Genomic DNA, 14,589 nt, shown 5'->3' on the forward strand with positions numbered 1-14,589 from the left:
GGCAGACCAGAAAACCCAACTAACCCAAAGGTCTGTGCATCTTTACCTACGGGTATGCCCATTTTTCTCTCTCTTAAATAGCAATTAGAGCACTCTTACATCCACCACTCTCCTTCTGCACCAGTGGGAGTCTCCAAACCCTGTTGCCCTGCAAAGCCCATACAGTATGCATAGACCCATACTCTCCAGCAAGAAAAGGATGGGTCAACACCTACTCCCAGCAGTGGGAGCTTCATTTGCCCTCTGATGCATGACTGTTGGGTCCCAAGTATCCCAAGGGTCCCATGGTGAGGCAGGATCCAGAGACTGAGAAGGATTTGGACAACTAGTACTTGTACTACCAACTCCATTCTGGTCAACGCAAAACTTAGTGGTAAGAAAATCAGCCAACTCTTCATCCTGAGCAAAGAAAGGGGTGGGAGTTTGCCAGAAGGAAGTCCTCAGCTTTCACTCTTAGCACTGGGATTTCTTTAGATTCTACTTGTAAATATTTTTATACTTGTCTCCACTATTTAGAGTACAAGCTCAAAGTGGGCAGGGATTATGTCTTGTGATGAGAATGATGATGATAATACATGTATTTATTAAGTGCTATGTCCAAGTACTGTACTATAGCAACATGGCCTAGTGGAAAGAGAGTGGACCTGGGATTCAGAAGACCTGGGTTTTAATACTGGCTCTTCCAATTATTTGTTGTGTGATCTTGGACAAGTCACTTCCCAATGATTAGAACAGTGATTGACACATAGTAATCATTTAGCAAATACCAAGATTATTATTATCTATGGCCCAGTTTCCTCAACTGTAAAATGGGTATTAAATCCTACTTCGACTTTGAGCTCCAATGTGGGACAGGGATTGTGTCCAACCTGATTATCTTTTATCTATCTCAGCACTTAGTACAGTACCTGGCACATAGAAAGTGCATAACAAATATCATAATGATAAACCACAAAAATAAACACTTAGGTAGATATAAGAGTCTCAGATCAGACACCTCCCCTGTCCCACATGGGGCTCACAGTCTAACATCCCCATTTTACTGAGGAGGTAACCTGGGTTTATTTTATACTTCTCCAAAGTGTAGGCACACTACTTTATACCCAGTAGGTGCTCAAAAAATCCCATTATTACTACTACAAAGATGAGTCATAATAATGATAATGATGGTATTTGTTAAACACTTAGTATGTGCAAAGCACTGTTCTAAGCGCTGGGGGGATACAAGGTGATCAGGTTGTCCCACATGGGGCTCACAGTCTTAATCCCCATTTTACAGCTGAGGTAACTGAGGCACAGAGAAGTGAAGTGACTTGCCCAAAGTCACACAGCTGACAAGCAGCGGAGCTAGGATTAGAACCCATGACCTCTGATCCCAAGCCCAGGCTCTTTCAACTGAGCCATTACTACTATCCCCCAACACTATGTTCTGGTGTAAGTAGAGCCTGGGAGATTTCTTAAGATGTGTTGAGATGGACCTGCTCTGCAAAGATAATTGCATCGGCTGAACAAACCCACATAAAATTCTCCATGGGAAAAGAAAAGGGCTGGACAAATTGTTCTTTTTATTTAGGAAGAAATTTCAGCAAGAGACTCCTCTTGTGAGATATATCAGTTTCAATCACTCTACCTCAGTTTTTCTGTCTGTAAACTAGGTGATTTCTTCTGAGAACTTGCGTGTGTGATTCAGTATTTTATATAAAAAAGTGAATGGGAAAATATTGTCAGAAACCTTCTCTATTCAGCTATCAATCCCCAAGTTTGATTTCCTTAAAGGCCTGGTTTTGGCTGCTACAACTTAGTTTAATAGTTGATGTAAGCTCAGGCCAGGGAAAAATTGCTTTAGGGATATATTCCAATACAATAAAACTCAGTCTCAGTATATCTCAAAGTAGTACAATTTGCCTCATAAAAAAGACTCATCAATAAGAGGGAATAGACTTTGATTTATTTCTAGATTTCTTATTTGCAATTAATATTTACTAAGGCTCCAGGGACTGAAATTACCTCAGTCTTTTGCTTCAGGTCTAAAATTGCAGCTGTAGGTTTTTTCTGTTGCTATGGCAAGTCCTGGAATGCAAGCATTGTATTTCTTGTAGCTGTTAGAATGATAAGAGTAGCCAAGGTAGCAACTACCACCAAAAGACATAAATGGTCTCATAAGTGATCTTAATTACCAATTTAAAGTTACTGTGATATCTGGAAAGCAATACTAACTTTGGCAGGCTTTGATCATATGGTCAACAAGTTTTTCAACTAGGACAAAATATCCAACAAAATATACACTCTGTTTATCATGTCAGTGTCAGCTAGGATTAGTTACAGAAGGTGAGTGAAAAAAAATCTATGTTTAGTTTTACATAAGGTAGGAAATCCCTCTTAACATATCTTGTTGTTGTTGTCTTATGCTGTTGAGTCATGTCCGATCCATAGCAAAGCCATGGATGTATCTCTCGTCCAATGCCCAACGTCCATCTGCAGTCATTCTGGTAGCGTATCCACAGAGTTTTCTTGGTAAAAATATGGAAGTGGATTACCACTGCCTCCTTCCGTGCAATAAATGAAGATTTTCCCTCCACTCGCAGGTGAGTTTTGACTTGTAGCAGATTGCCTTCCACTCCCTAGCCACTGCCCAAGCCAGGAAAGGAATAGGTAGGCCTCTGTCTGACTCTTCCTCCTGTAGTCGAGACTGGTATAGTACTGGAAACTCTCCAGGTGTGACCCTGAGAGGGTTATCATATCTTACTTTGTAGAAAACAGTCTTCTTTTTCACACCAAGCAAATCAATCAATGATTCTTTTTGAGCACTCACCATGTGCGTATCATTGTCCTAAGCACTTAGGAAAGTACAGTGCAACCTAGTTGATAGACATGTTCCCTGCTCATAAAGAGCTCATAGTCTAAAGGAGAAGTCAGGCATTAAAATAAATTATGGATACAAACATAAGTGCTGTGGGGACAAATATCAAGTTCTTAAAAGAGGAATCCAGAAGAGAAAAGTGATTAAAGCCTAAAATTGAACTCAATATTTTTTGTTGAACAGTCACAATTATTAATAACTAAAAAGTAAAAATTAAGAGTAGTATTTATGCCTTTATATTTCTCTTTGAAACATCTGCTTGATATCAATGAAATTAAAGGAAATTAGGTTCAAGAAACAGTAGCAGAAGAACCACGAACAGTTGCTCATTCCTTTTAAGATCAAGCAGAAACTCCTAACCATCAATCAGTGGTATTTATTAACTATGCTATTTGTTAAACACTTACTGTGTGCCAGGCACTATACTAAGCTCTGGGGTGGATACAAACAAATTAGTTTGGATGCAGTCCCTATCCCACCTGGGGCTCACAGTCTCAATCCCCATTTTACGGATGAGGTAACTGAGGTCCAGAGAAATGAAGTGACTTTCCCAAGACCACACAATAAACAAGCTGCAGAGTTGGAATTAGCACCTGTGATCTTCAGACTCCCAGGTCCATGCTGTATCCACTATGTCATATTGCTTCTAAGCTTACTGTATGCAGAATACTATACTATGCGCTTTGGAGAGTACAGTATAACTGAGTTGGTAGCCATGTTCCCTGCTTAAAACATCCTTACAGTCCAGAGGGACTGTTGGGGTTTTTTTTTTGGTAATTGTTAAGGGCTTACTGTGTGTTGAGCACTGTTCTAAGCACTGAGGTAGACATAAGTTTATCAGGTAGGACAGTCTCACTGATCCACAAGAGGTAACCTACTGTCTTGGCCTTCTCTCCCAGCGTGCAATTGACACCAACAGCATTAGTTACCTGGAGAGCAGCATCCTTCATTCTGTTGTCCCCAGGCAGCAGGGGGGTCCTGGTGGAGTTAGATGTATGGAAGCAAAGAAGGAAGTGAGGGGAAGAGAGGTATTGAGTTACCTCTTGATTCTATTTATCGTGATTATGTTGTTTTGTTTTTGTCCATCTGTCTCCCCCAGTTAGACTGTGAGCCCATCATTGGGCAGGGATTGTCTATATCTGTTGCAGAATTGTACATTCCAAGTGCTTAGTACAGTGCTCTGCACATAGTAAGTGCTCAATAAATACTATTGAATGAATGAATGAGATAGCATAAGACGTTCTTGGGCAACAGTGCTGAGTAGTTCATTTCCTCAGTCAAACTCTGCTCGAAGAGCCTCCTAAGACATTGCATTATAGATTGCCCAAACTAATTGAGGACTTTCTCATTTAAATCAAATTTCTAGAGAGTTACCACATTAATCCAAGCACTTATCCTATCCCACCTTGATTACTCTATCAGCCTCCTCGCTGGTCTCCCTGGCTTTTGTCTCTCCGACTCCAGTCCATTCTTCACTTTACTGCCAGAAACTTTTTCTACAAAAACATTCGGACCATGTTTCCCCACTCCTCAAGAGCCTCCAGTGGTTGCCAATCAACCTCCTCAAACAGAAACTCCTGACTATAGGTTTTAAAGCACTCGTTCACATTGCACCATCCTACCCCACCTTGTTGCTCTCCTACTACAATCCAGCCCACACAGTTTGCTGCCCTAATTCCAACCTACTCATTGTACCTTGATTTCATCTATCTTGCCACCAACCTTTTACCATCTCCTGCCTCTGGCCTAGAACACCCTCTCTTTTCGTGTCCCACAGAAAATTACTCTCACCACAAATTACTCTCACCACCTTCAAAGCCTTGTTGAAGGCACATCTGCCCCCAAAAGTCTTCCCTGACTAAGCCCTTATTTCCTCTTTTCATTCATTCATTCATTCAATAGTATTTGAGCACTTACTATGTGCGGAGCACTATACTAAACGCTTGGAATGTACAAATTGGCAACAGACAGAGACAGTCCCTGCCCATTGACGGGCTTACAGTTCTACATTGCCCTAACTTGCCCCCTTTATTCATCACCTGCCCCCTCCTCACAATCCAACAACACTTAAATGCATATACATAATTTATGAATCTATATTAATGTCTGTCTCTCCCTTTAGACTGTAAACTCACTGTGGGCAGGGAATTTGTCTATTATATTGTTGTGCTGTACTCTCCAAACCGTTTAGGCTAGTCAATCGTATTTTTTGATTGCTTTTTGTGTGCAGAGCACTGTACTAAATGCTTGGGAAAGTACAATACAAAAATAGACATTCCCTGCCCACAGCAAGCACAATAAGTGCACAATAAATATGATTGATATACAACACAAATTGGCCAATCTGGTTAAACCTCTCCTCCAATTGGCTGCTCAGATAACCAGAGTATGGGTAGTTGATTTCAATTTTACCTGTCCTTCTACAAGTCTCATTTTACAATCTGTATGTTGGCCTAAGCCTTAGATGTTTGCTTTCCTAAAGATGAAGCTCTGAATTTCTTTCATTTAATCTCTATTACCAATGTTTTCTCCTGCTTCCACTATATTTATACTATTATATCAGCCTGTCTCGAAGCCCCTTTACAGCAGGGATCATGTACTCGTATCAAATGAGCCATATTATAAACACAAAAACAAAAAACTGTAGTTTATTCAGCTAAACCTTGTGCTCTCTAAGTGCTCAATAAATGCTATTGAATGAATGAGGGGAACTCCATGGCCCATGGTGAGGTAGATACAAGATAATTAGGTTGAACACAGTCCCTGTCCCACATGCAGCTCACAGTCTATATCAGAGAGGGGAAGACAGTTCCTATTTTAGAAATGAGGTAACTGAGGCACAGAGAAATGAAGTGACTTGCCCAAGGTCATACAGCAGATGTGTGGCAGGGCCAGGATTAGAACCCAGCTCCCCTGAGTCACAGGCCCATGCTCTTTCACTAAGCCACACTGCTTCCCAGATTAAGGGACACTGCACTAAACTTCTGCTATTAACATAGACACCCAAAAATTATGTGAATAATAATGATAGTATTTATTAAGTCCTTCATACTTGTCTAGCATCATGCTAAGAGTTTGATACACACAAGATAATCAAGTTCAGGTTCAACCCTGTCTCCGAAGAAGGGAGACCAGGTATTTAATCCCCATTTTCAAGTGTCAAAACTGAGACACAGAGATGTAAGTGATTTCTCCAAGGTCACACAACAGGCTAGTAACAGAGGGGGAACTAGAACCTGGATCTCCCTTCTCCCAGTCCCAAGTTTTATCCACTACTAGCTCACACGGGCCCTCATGGCATGCAAGAAAGACTTTAGTACCTTAATATTGAGGTGTCAACACCTCTAGGCCACCAGGAAGGTTATGCCATAGTATCCTAGGCCTAGGTAAACCTCCTTAACGCTGTGCTCTCCAGACAGTAAGGACTCAATGAATACCTTTGATTGATTCTGTTTCATTCTGGTAGTCAAGCCTTTATCAGTGTTTGTGTCCATCTTGCTTCCCCCTATCCCAAATCCCAGCCTTTTACTCTGGGGAGCCTGCAAGGTAAAACATTGTGAATACAGGAATAAATGGGGATAGTATTATTAGTATTAGCTGCAGTTGAAATAGTAGCAGCATCTCTTGATCACTAGGCTATGGAGAAATAAAGAATAAATGTTACATTCCACGCCCACAAGACACACTCCAAAGGGGACCACAAACAGAAACATTTACAAGATTGTTAAAATAAATTAATAATAATAATTTTAAAAGCAATGCTATTTGTGCTATCTAGGTAGGAGGGAAAGCAGACATTGAATTCCCATTTTGCAGATGAGGGAACCGAGGCACCGAGAAGCTAAGTGACTTGCCCAGGACCACACAGCAGACAAGTGGCGGAGCTGGGATTAGAACCCAGGTCCTCTGACTCCCAGACCCATGCTTTTTCCCCTAGGCCACACTGCTTCTTGACATATATTTATCTGTTAAGGAGATTGCAGATGAGTTGCTGGTAAAATACATTTTTAAGCCATCTCTTTAGATTTGGGATTCTGGTGGGCTTATTCTTTTCTTGAGGAGGAAGAAGGGAAATGTGGAGAACAGACTAAAAAAAAACTTCGTGTAAACACAATTACAAAATAATGAAGTAAAAGAAGTTAATATGAATTAAATGACTGCCTTGAGACCAGTAATCCAACTACATAAACCACAGCCCGAGAAGGAGACATCCTTTGAAATCAAAACCAGAAAAACAACTCATATGAAATCTATGCCCAATTTTCTTTACAAAATCCTAAATTGTGCAAAACCCACCCAACTTGAGAAGTTGGATGAACTTTTTCCAGGCTGTGCTCTGAAAGCATATTGCAAAAAGCCTAAACCTTTGAATCTTCAGAGTGGATTTTCCACGCTCTTCATTAGGCCTTAATAGGAAAAGCTGAATTGTTGGAATTTTGACTGGGGGTTCACAGGACTGAGGGAGCCATATTATGATTATTATAAAAGCCAACTCTTGTTTATTCAACTGTACCCTATACTTTCATTTCACCACAATGCAAAAAAGTGGAATTGTATAGGTCTTCACATCTCCTCATCTTTTTTTGCAGGAAGGAGGAATGAAGAAGTGGAAAAGAAACCATTACTTTCCCTTTCCACTTGGAACTAAATCTACTCCTGATATCTTCTTTATTATTATACATAGTCTAAGAGTTTCATAATGTCAGCTAGTTCCCAAATGTGTAGTAAAACCTTTAGAGCCACTTGAGATTAAAGAAGGCAAAGAAGAGGAACATTAATTTTTATGGAATTTATTAAGCAGTTACTATGTGCCAAGCACAGTACTAAACACTGGGTAGATAAAACCTTTCAAGTCCGTGTCCCACATGGGGCTCACAGTCTTAATCTGCATTTTACAGATGCAGTAAGTCACAAAGAAGTTGTGTCTTACATGTGAAAAAAGCTAAGTACATCATTTAAAAAGAAAACAAACATTCAAGTATCATATTTTTCTGTTAATTATTCAAATGGATGGCTGGTTCAAAAGACTAGATTGCTGATGATCTTTGAGGTTTACTGTATAAAATGCACACACATGGCAGCACCCTTGAACTGGAATTTCAAATACTTCCTCAAGAATCTGTTACACAATGGAAATGTCACTGTTTCTAGGGAAACAGAGGAGTTGAGATCACAGGCTCTGTACTTTCAACTCTTTCCAAACTGAACTAAAAGATACTACTACTGACATGCTAATTTAGAGCTTTTTAAAATTCAAACATGTTCAAGCCTGGTGTGTAGGGTTTTTTTAGACTAATTTCAACTGAAAAAGTATCCAGATGAGTTTAATTCATTTTGAAGTAAAATGATCTGATTATGGTTAAAACCATTATGTGTCACATACGTTAAAAAAATCAAAATTAGTTTTGTTAAATACATTTTAAATGAGGATTATTTTCTGCTGAAAGGTCCATTTTGGTAAATAAACCTTTTAAAGATATATGATATCAGTAAATGAATGTACACATTAGTCTTCTAGTATGTTTTCACATCTGCTTTATTCTTCTTAATTCTTCCAAATATTTTCCCCTAAGAATGCTTTCGACAAATATTTTGATCTCAGAGTTGAGTTGAAATCAGTTTGAATTCTACCAACTCTCAACCCTATAGTTATTGTTTTTGTTATTTTTTGTTAGGAACAACTGGTGTTGGACCTAAAAAATAGAACCTAAAAAGAAAACATCTGTCTCTCAGTAGTGTTGTGTCATTTAAACTTGTCTTGTCTTATGCAGTCGAGTCGATTCTGATCCATAGCAACACCATGGACACATCTCTCTCAGAATGTCCCACTCTCTATCTGCAATCATTCTGGTAGTGGATCCATAGAGTTTTCTTGGTAAAATAGGCACGTGGTTTACCATTGCCGCCTTCCTCCCAGTAAACTCAAGACTCCGCCCTCGAGTCTCTCCCATGCTGCTGCTGCCCAGCATAGGTGAGTTTTGACTTGTAGCAGATTGCCTTCCACTTGCTAGCCACTGCCCAAGCTAGGAACAGAATGGGTATGTCTCTGCTTGACTCTCCCTCCCATAGCCAAGATTGGTAGAGTACTAGAAACTCTCCAGGTATGACCCTGAGATGGGAGTCATCTAAGCTACCTAAATTTAAATATTGAATGATTTAGCACCTAAAACAATAGTATATGAATGCCTACTGTGTGCAGACATCATAATATATGGTAAGAGTTTCTGCCCTTGATGAAAAGGAATGTTTTTTGTTTTATACTCCTCCCTCACTTACCACTTCACCACTTCTATGCTATCTAAGCCCTTAAAGAAGCATTATGATCTAGTAAAAACTGCTCAGACCTGGGTGTCAGAGGTCCTGGGTCATTATCCCAGTTCAGCCATCTGCCTGCCGCATGACCTTGGACAAGTCACTTAAAAAGTATCTGTGACTATGTTTCTCCACCTGTAACACAGAGATTCAATAACTCTTCTCCCTCATATTTAGACTGTGAGCCTTGTGAGAGGCAGAAAATGTGTACATTTTGGATATACTATATCTACCCCAGTGCTTGTGCTATAATACATGCTGTAACAAATATTTAAAGTATTATTACTCCCAACTTCATGTAGCACCCAAGTATGTATCTTAATGTCCTATTAAGCACTAACTCATGTACACGGACTCATATCCCACTGTTCCTCCACCTACTATTTGTTCTGTTCCTGTTTCCCTGTTAGACTGTGAACTCTTTGAAGGCAGGGATTATGGATCTTAATTCTCTTGTATCCTATGCACAATGGTCTGCACCCAAACGAAGCTCAATACAGTGCAGAGCACTGTATTAAGCACTTGGGAGAGTCCAGTCCTACAGAAGTAGCAGAAATGTTCCTTGTCCCAAAAAAGCAAAGAAAAAGGAAGCTACAGTTCAGATACCAAATTGTCACTCCCTCAGCTCCACACGGAACTTATATGTAGCTATAAATTATATATTATAAATTATTTATATTCATGTCTGTCTCTTCCCCCCAAAAAAGCCTGCTCACTATGGGCAGGGAATGTAGACAATTCTGTTGTATTGGTACAAGTGCTTGGTACAGCGCTCTGCACACAGTAAGTGCTCAATAAGTACTATTGATTGACTGATTGATTGCTCTCCATGCTGTACTGCATAGGGACTGTACCTCAGAAACAGAATCAAATAGAGCCCTGTTCATCAGAGCAGAGTGAGCTCCAATGGTGCAGCCTCAAGGAAAGGAGCAGAAAACCAACCTCGCATCAATGTGCACAAGGTCAGAGTAAGTGACATCACAGAACACCCTGGAGGAGAAGCTGAATGTGTCATGACCAATCAAAGCTTTCTCAGCTCTCGCTTCTCTATTTCAGGGTGTACGAATCTTCCCAAGGTTGCTCTTTCACACCTGCATCAAAAAGAAACTCCGTATCATCGACTTTCAAGCACTCGATCACCTTGTTCCCTACCTCACCACTCTCCTACTACAACCCAGACCTCACACTTCTCTCCTCTAATGTCAACCTATTCATGGTACCTCGATCTCATCTATCTCGCCACTGACTTCTCACCCACATTCTGCCTCTAGCCAGGAATGCCCTCCTTTTTATATCTGACAGGCAATTACTTTCCCCATCTTCAAAGCCTTAATGAAGGTACATCTCCTCCAAGAGGCCTTTCCTAATTAAATTTCCTCTTTTACCACTCCCTTCTGTGCCACACTGATTTATTCCCTTTATTCACCAACCCCTCATCCCCAACCCCCACCCCACAACACTTTTGTATGAATCTGTAATTTATTTGCTTATATTGTCTGTCTCTCCCTCTAGACTATGAGTTTACTGTGGGCAGGGAATGTGTCATGTCACTGTTTTGAACTCTCCCAAGTGCACGGAACAGTGCCCTGCACACAGGTGCTCAATAAATAAGACTGATTGCTACTAATCAGATCCCTCAAGGTTGTTTCTTGTCTGACAATTGTTCTTAGGTTGAGGTTAAGGATAACTGAAGTCAGTTTCAAATTCTGAAAATGTTCACGATTAGAATGATTGACTTTTGCTTTAAGCAGTTGATCACTCTCTTCAGTGTTACCATTGTGGACTAGAATTCTGCCCAAATTACATGGAAAAATGGGTCTCCACTTGTCAATGGTAACTGCATTAGCAGAAAATTTGTAATAGTAGTTTCAAGGATAGTTAAATTGAATTATTACATTTTGATGAAGGGGGGTTCACAATCACTTTCATGACAACTAATATGGAAAACTCACAGCAAAGCTGAAATTCTTGATCCTGAGGGTTTAATTATGTAAATGCCACAGTTGATTAACTGATATGACAATTATAAATCCAGCTTTTAGGAGTTGCATTAGCTATCAGAATACTGTTAGAAGTTCTGTGAGTGTGTCAAAGAAAGTAGGGGGAGGGGAGAGGTTATATACAGCATTTGACTGCAGTGTGATTGATTATCTTATATCAATCACAGAGCTTCATAGAGTGCTTGGCCCAGCATAAGAGCTTACTGCTACAAGAATTATTATTACTGAGATCTCAATTCATTTTACCATTGTTTCTTCTTTGCTTTCATAGCCTGACAGTCTAAGGAAAGAAATTAAAAAGTAGTCTCTCACTATTTGTTCTTCACAAAGTTTTGTGGGCATCTTTCTAGTATTTTTCACTCTTCTAGATGGTTACAAATCAATTACCAATCAATAATTTTTATTTACTGAACCTCTGTGTACAGATCACTGTACTCAGGGCTTGGGAAATTGGGTAAACCCCTCCTTCAATTAATCAGTAGTATTTACTGAGCATCTCTTGGCTGCAGAGGACAGTACTAAGCACTTAAATACAATAGATCATGAAAACACAATCCATGTCTACAAGGAACTGAAAGTCTAGAGTATTAACCCCTTGGGGTCAGAGAATGTGTCACTACTTTAGTTTGTACTTTCCAAGTGCTTAGCATAATATATACTCCTACCTGATCTCACTGATTTCCTACTACAGCCCAGCCCACCCACTTCAACACCATTTTGCTTGCTGTGCCTCAATCTTTTTCACTGCCAATCTCTTTCCCATGTCCTTCTTCTGACCTAGGATGCCCTCCCACTCTATATATGCACACCAGGCCACCACGCTCCCCACCTTCAAAGCTTTATTAAGGTCACATATCCACCAACATGCCTCCTCTGAGTAGGTCCTCTTTTCCCCAACTCTCTCTCCCTTCTCCATCACCTACACACTTGGATCTATGCCTTTAAGCACTTGATATTCACCCCACACTCAGTCCCAAAGCACCTAATCATATTGAGCACTTAGTGGGTGCAGATCACTATACTAAGCGCTTGAGAGAGTAAGATATAATGGAATCGGTAGGCACGTTCCCTGCCCACAATGAGCTAACAGTCTAGAGGGTTGAGTTTTCAGTCTTACATATATCCATCATTTAATTTATATTAGTGTCTACCCAGTAAGCTCCATGGGGGCAGAGAATATGTCTGCCTGTTTGCTGGCTTTGTTGCATTGTACTCTACCAAATGCTTAGTACAAAGCTCTGCTCCCATCAAGTGCTCAATCAGTGACTGATTTATATTATACCCAGTGTGTGCTTGATAAATGCTACCACCACTTCTACCAAAGAGTTAGAAGACACAATTCCTGACCTCAGAGAGCTTACTGCCCAGCAAGATTCTTTTTGCAGCTTTTCTTAGTTGCTGATGCCAAGCCACGCTCATTATAATATTACAGGGACAAAATGACGACCCAGAGCACTGAGACAAACAGTACATGTTCTATAGGACACCTAGTTGCTGAAAAGAGAGTTAATTCGATTTTCAAAGTTCTGATACCCAACTAAAAATCTCCCAAATATATTGAAGCGAATTCACATGTTTGTTCATAAAATATGCAGATCCACAAAACTTTTGTTTTTTTTAATAGTATTTTTTAAGCACTTACTGTGTACCAGGCACTGTACTAAAGCACTGAGGTAGATAAAAAATAATCAGGATGGACAAAGTCAATGTCCCAGATAGGACTCACTATCTTAATCCCTATTTTACAGATAAAGTAACGGAGGCACAAAGAAGGTAGGTGACTTACCCAAGGTCACACCACAGACAAGCAGCAGAGGCAGAATTGGAGCCCAAGTCCTCTCTCAGGCCTATGCTCTTTCCACTGGTCACACCATTCCTTGGTTGTTTTTAAATAAAGAACACTACTGAAGACTTGTTTCTTATCTCCTAGGAGAATTGTGCATAGTATATCAGGTAGATCACCTCTTCCACAACCTATACAAGCTTTTACAATCATGAAGATTTCCTTTATGTCTGATTTGAAAAATGAAGAGGTCTCAGATCTGTGAACACCTCCTCTAAAGGATATGTCAATCGTAGCAAGTAGAAATTTCAGCAAATATTATTAAAATCCTTTAAAGAGTCTATTGCAAAAAGAACCATCAAACTTTTGGTTATTTAAACAGATCAGCTACATATTTCAAAAAACTTCAATTATCACTTTATTTTCCTTTTGACTCCTTTAAAACAAAGAAAAATGACAAACCAGAGCAAACCAAAATGAGTTCTTATATTCACATTTACCCTGATTGCTTGGGAAAAATTAAGGCTATTAAAAAAAAAAAAAAAAAAAAGAAAGCTGCTCTCCCTGAAAGTCAAGACAAGCTAGGAAAAACAAAATTACACTTTAGATTGCTAGCTTACTTTAACATCCTTCCTCCCTGAAGAAGTAAACATGGTACTGTAGAGTAGTACATAATTTTAACTGACAGTATGTTAGATACTCTACCTCTCTGGCATGGCAAAGCGTAGGGAGTAATTATAATTGCATCATCTTACATGACAGAGCACTGATGTCTCTGCTCAAAAGTAGGAACAGACAAAGCTGAATAAAACAGATACCAAAGCATCCCACATAAAGCAGAAACCCCCAGACATTCTCTTATCTTCTCTTTAGAAATGACTAGAACATGGAGCTAAAATAGTAAGTAAAAAGGAAAAAAATGTTGGAGTTTTATGACATAGCTATGCGGTATTCCCACAGTTTAAATGAGTTAAGCATTTAATAATCCATGCCAGCAAATATGCTGAAGAGGTGAAGCAAAACTACAGTATCAAGTACTAAGGCAACTGGATCAGATAACTCTGTTTGCACTGTATGATAAACATATCATATTGGATTTAATTATCTATGATGCCTATAGTATTGCCAGCTGTATTCTAATTCAAATCATTCCTTCACTTGTATGCCAAAATGTTTAAGAATTTATTTTACAATATATGAGAACTTTATTTTTTTTAAATCCAACTATGAAGAGTATGGGGGAGTTTTAAAGTCAAATTCACTTTTCATGCTATATGTGGACATTTAACAAGCAAAACCCATCTAAGTGTACACTGTACTTTACCTCTGGGAGAAAAGATCTACAAACCTTTTGTTCAGTTTTGAACTATTTTTCGCTTTCTATCACATTACATAGTTTAGCCATTATATTTTACAGTTAACCACCACTGGACCTTGGATTTTTAAAGGGTCTCTACTAAGGTTAAAGCAAATTCTTGGTATAAACATATTTTTATTTTACTAGAGAATTTAAATAGAATTTTTACCACAGAAGTCAGACTAACTTCAAGCAATACTTTTCTATCCTATGGGATCTGTTTGAAAGCCCTTATTTTAAGATCTGAGTCTTAATGGCTAGAGCTCAGAGACCAAAA

General features: G+C 39.4%; 1 non-coding gene across 1 annotated transcript; it reads right to left on the reverse strand.

The window, feature by feature from the left end:
* Positions 1-8,841: 8,841 nt before the first annotated feature.
* On the reverse strand, positions 8,842-8,979 carry LOC114814047. The gene has a single exon (XR_003761790.1). It is a non-coding gene; the product is annotated as a small nucleolar RNA SNORA7 (small nucleolar RNA).
* Between the last annotated feature and the right edge of the window lie 5,610 nt (positions 8,980-14,589).

This window comes from Ornithorhynchus anatinus, chromosome 8 (assembly GCF_004115215.2).
Source record: "Ornithorhynchus anatinus isolate Pmale09 chromosome 8, mOrnAna1.pri.v4, whole genome shotgun sequence".
Taxonomy (NCBI): Eukaryota; Metazoa; Chordata; class Mammalia; order Monotremata; family Ornithorhynchidae; genus Ornithorhynchus; species Ornithorhynchus anatinus.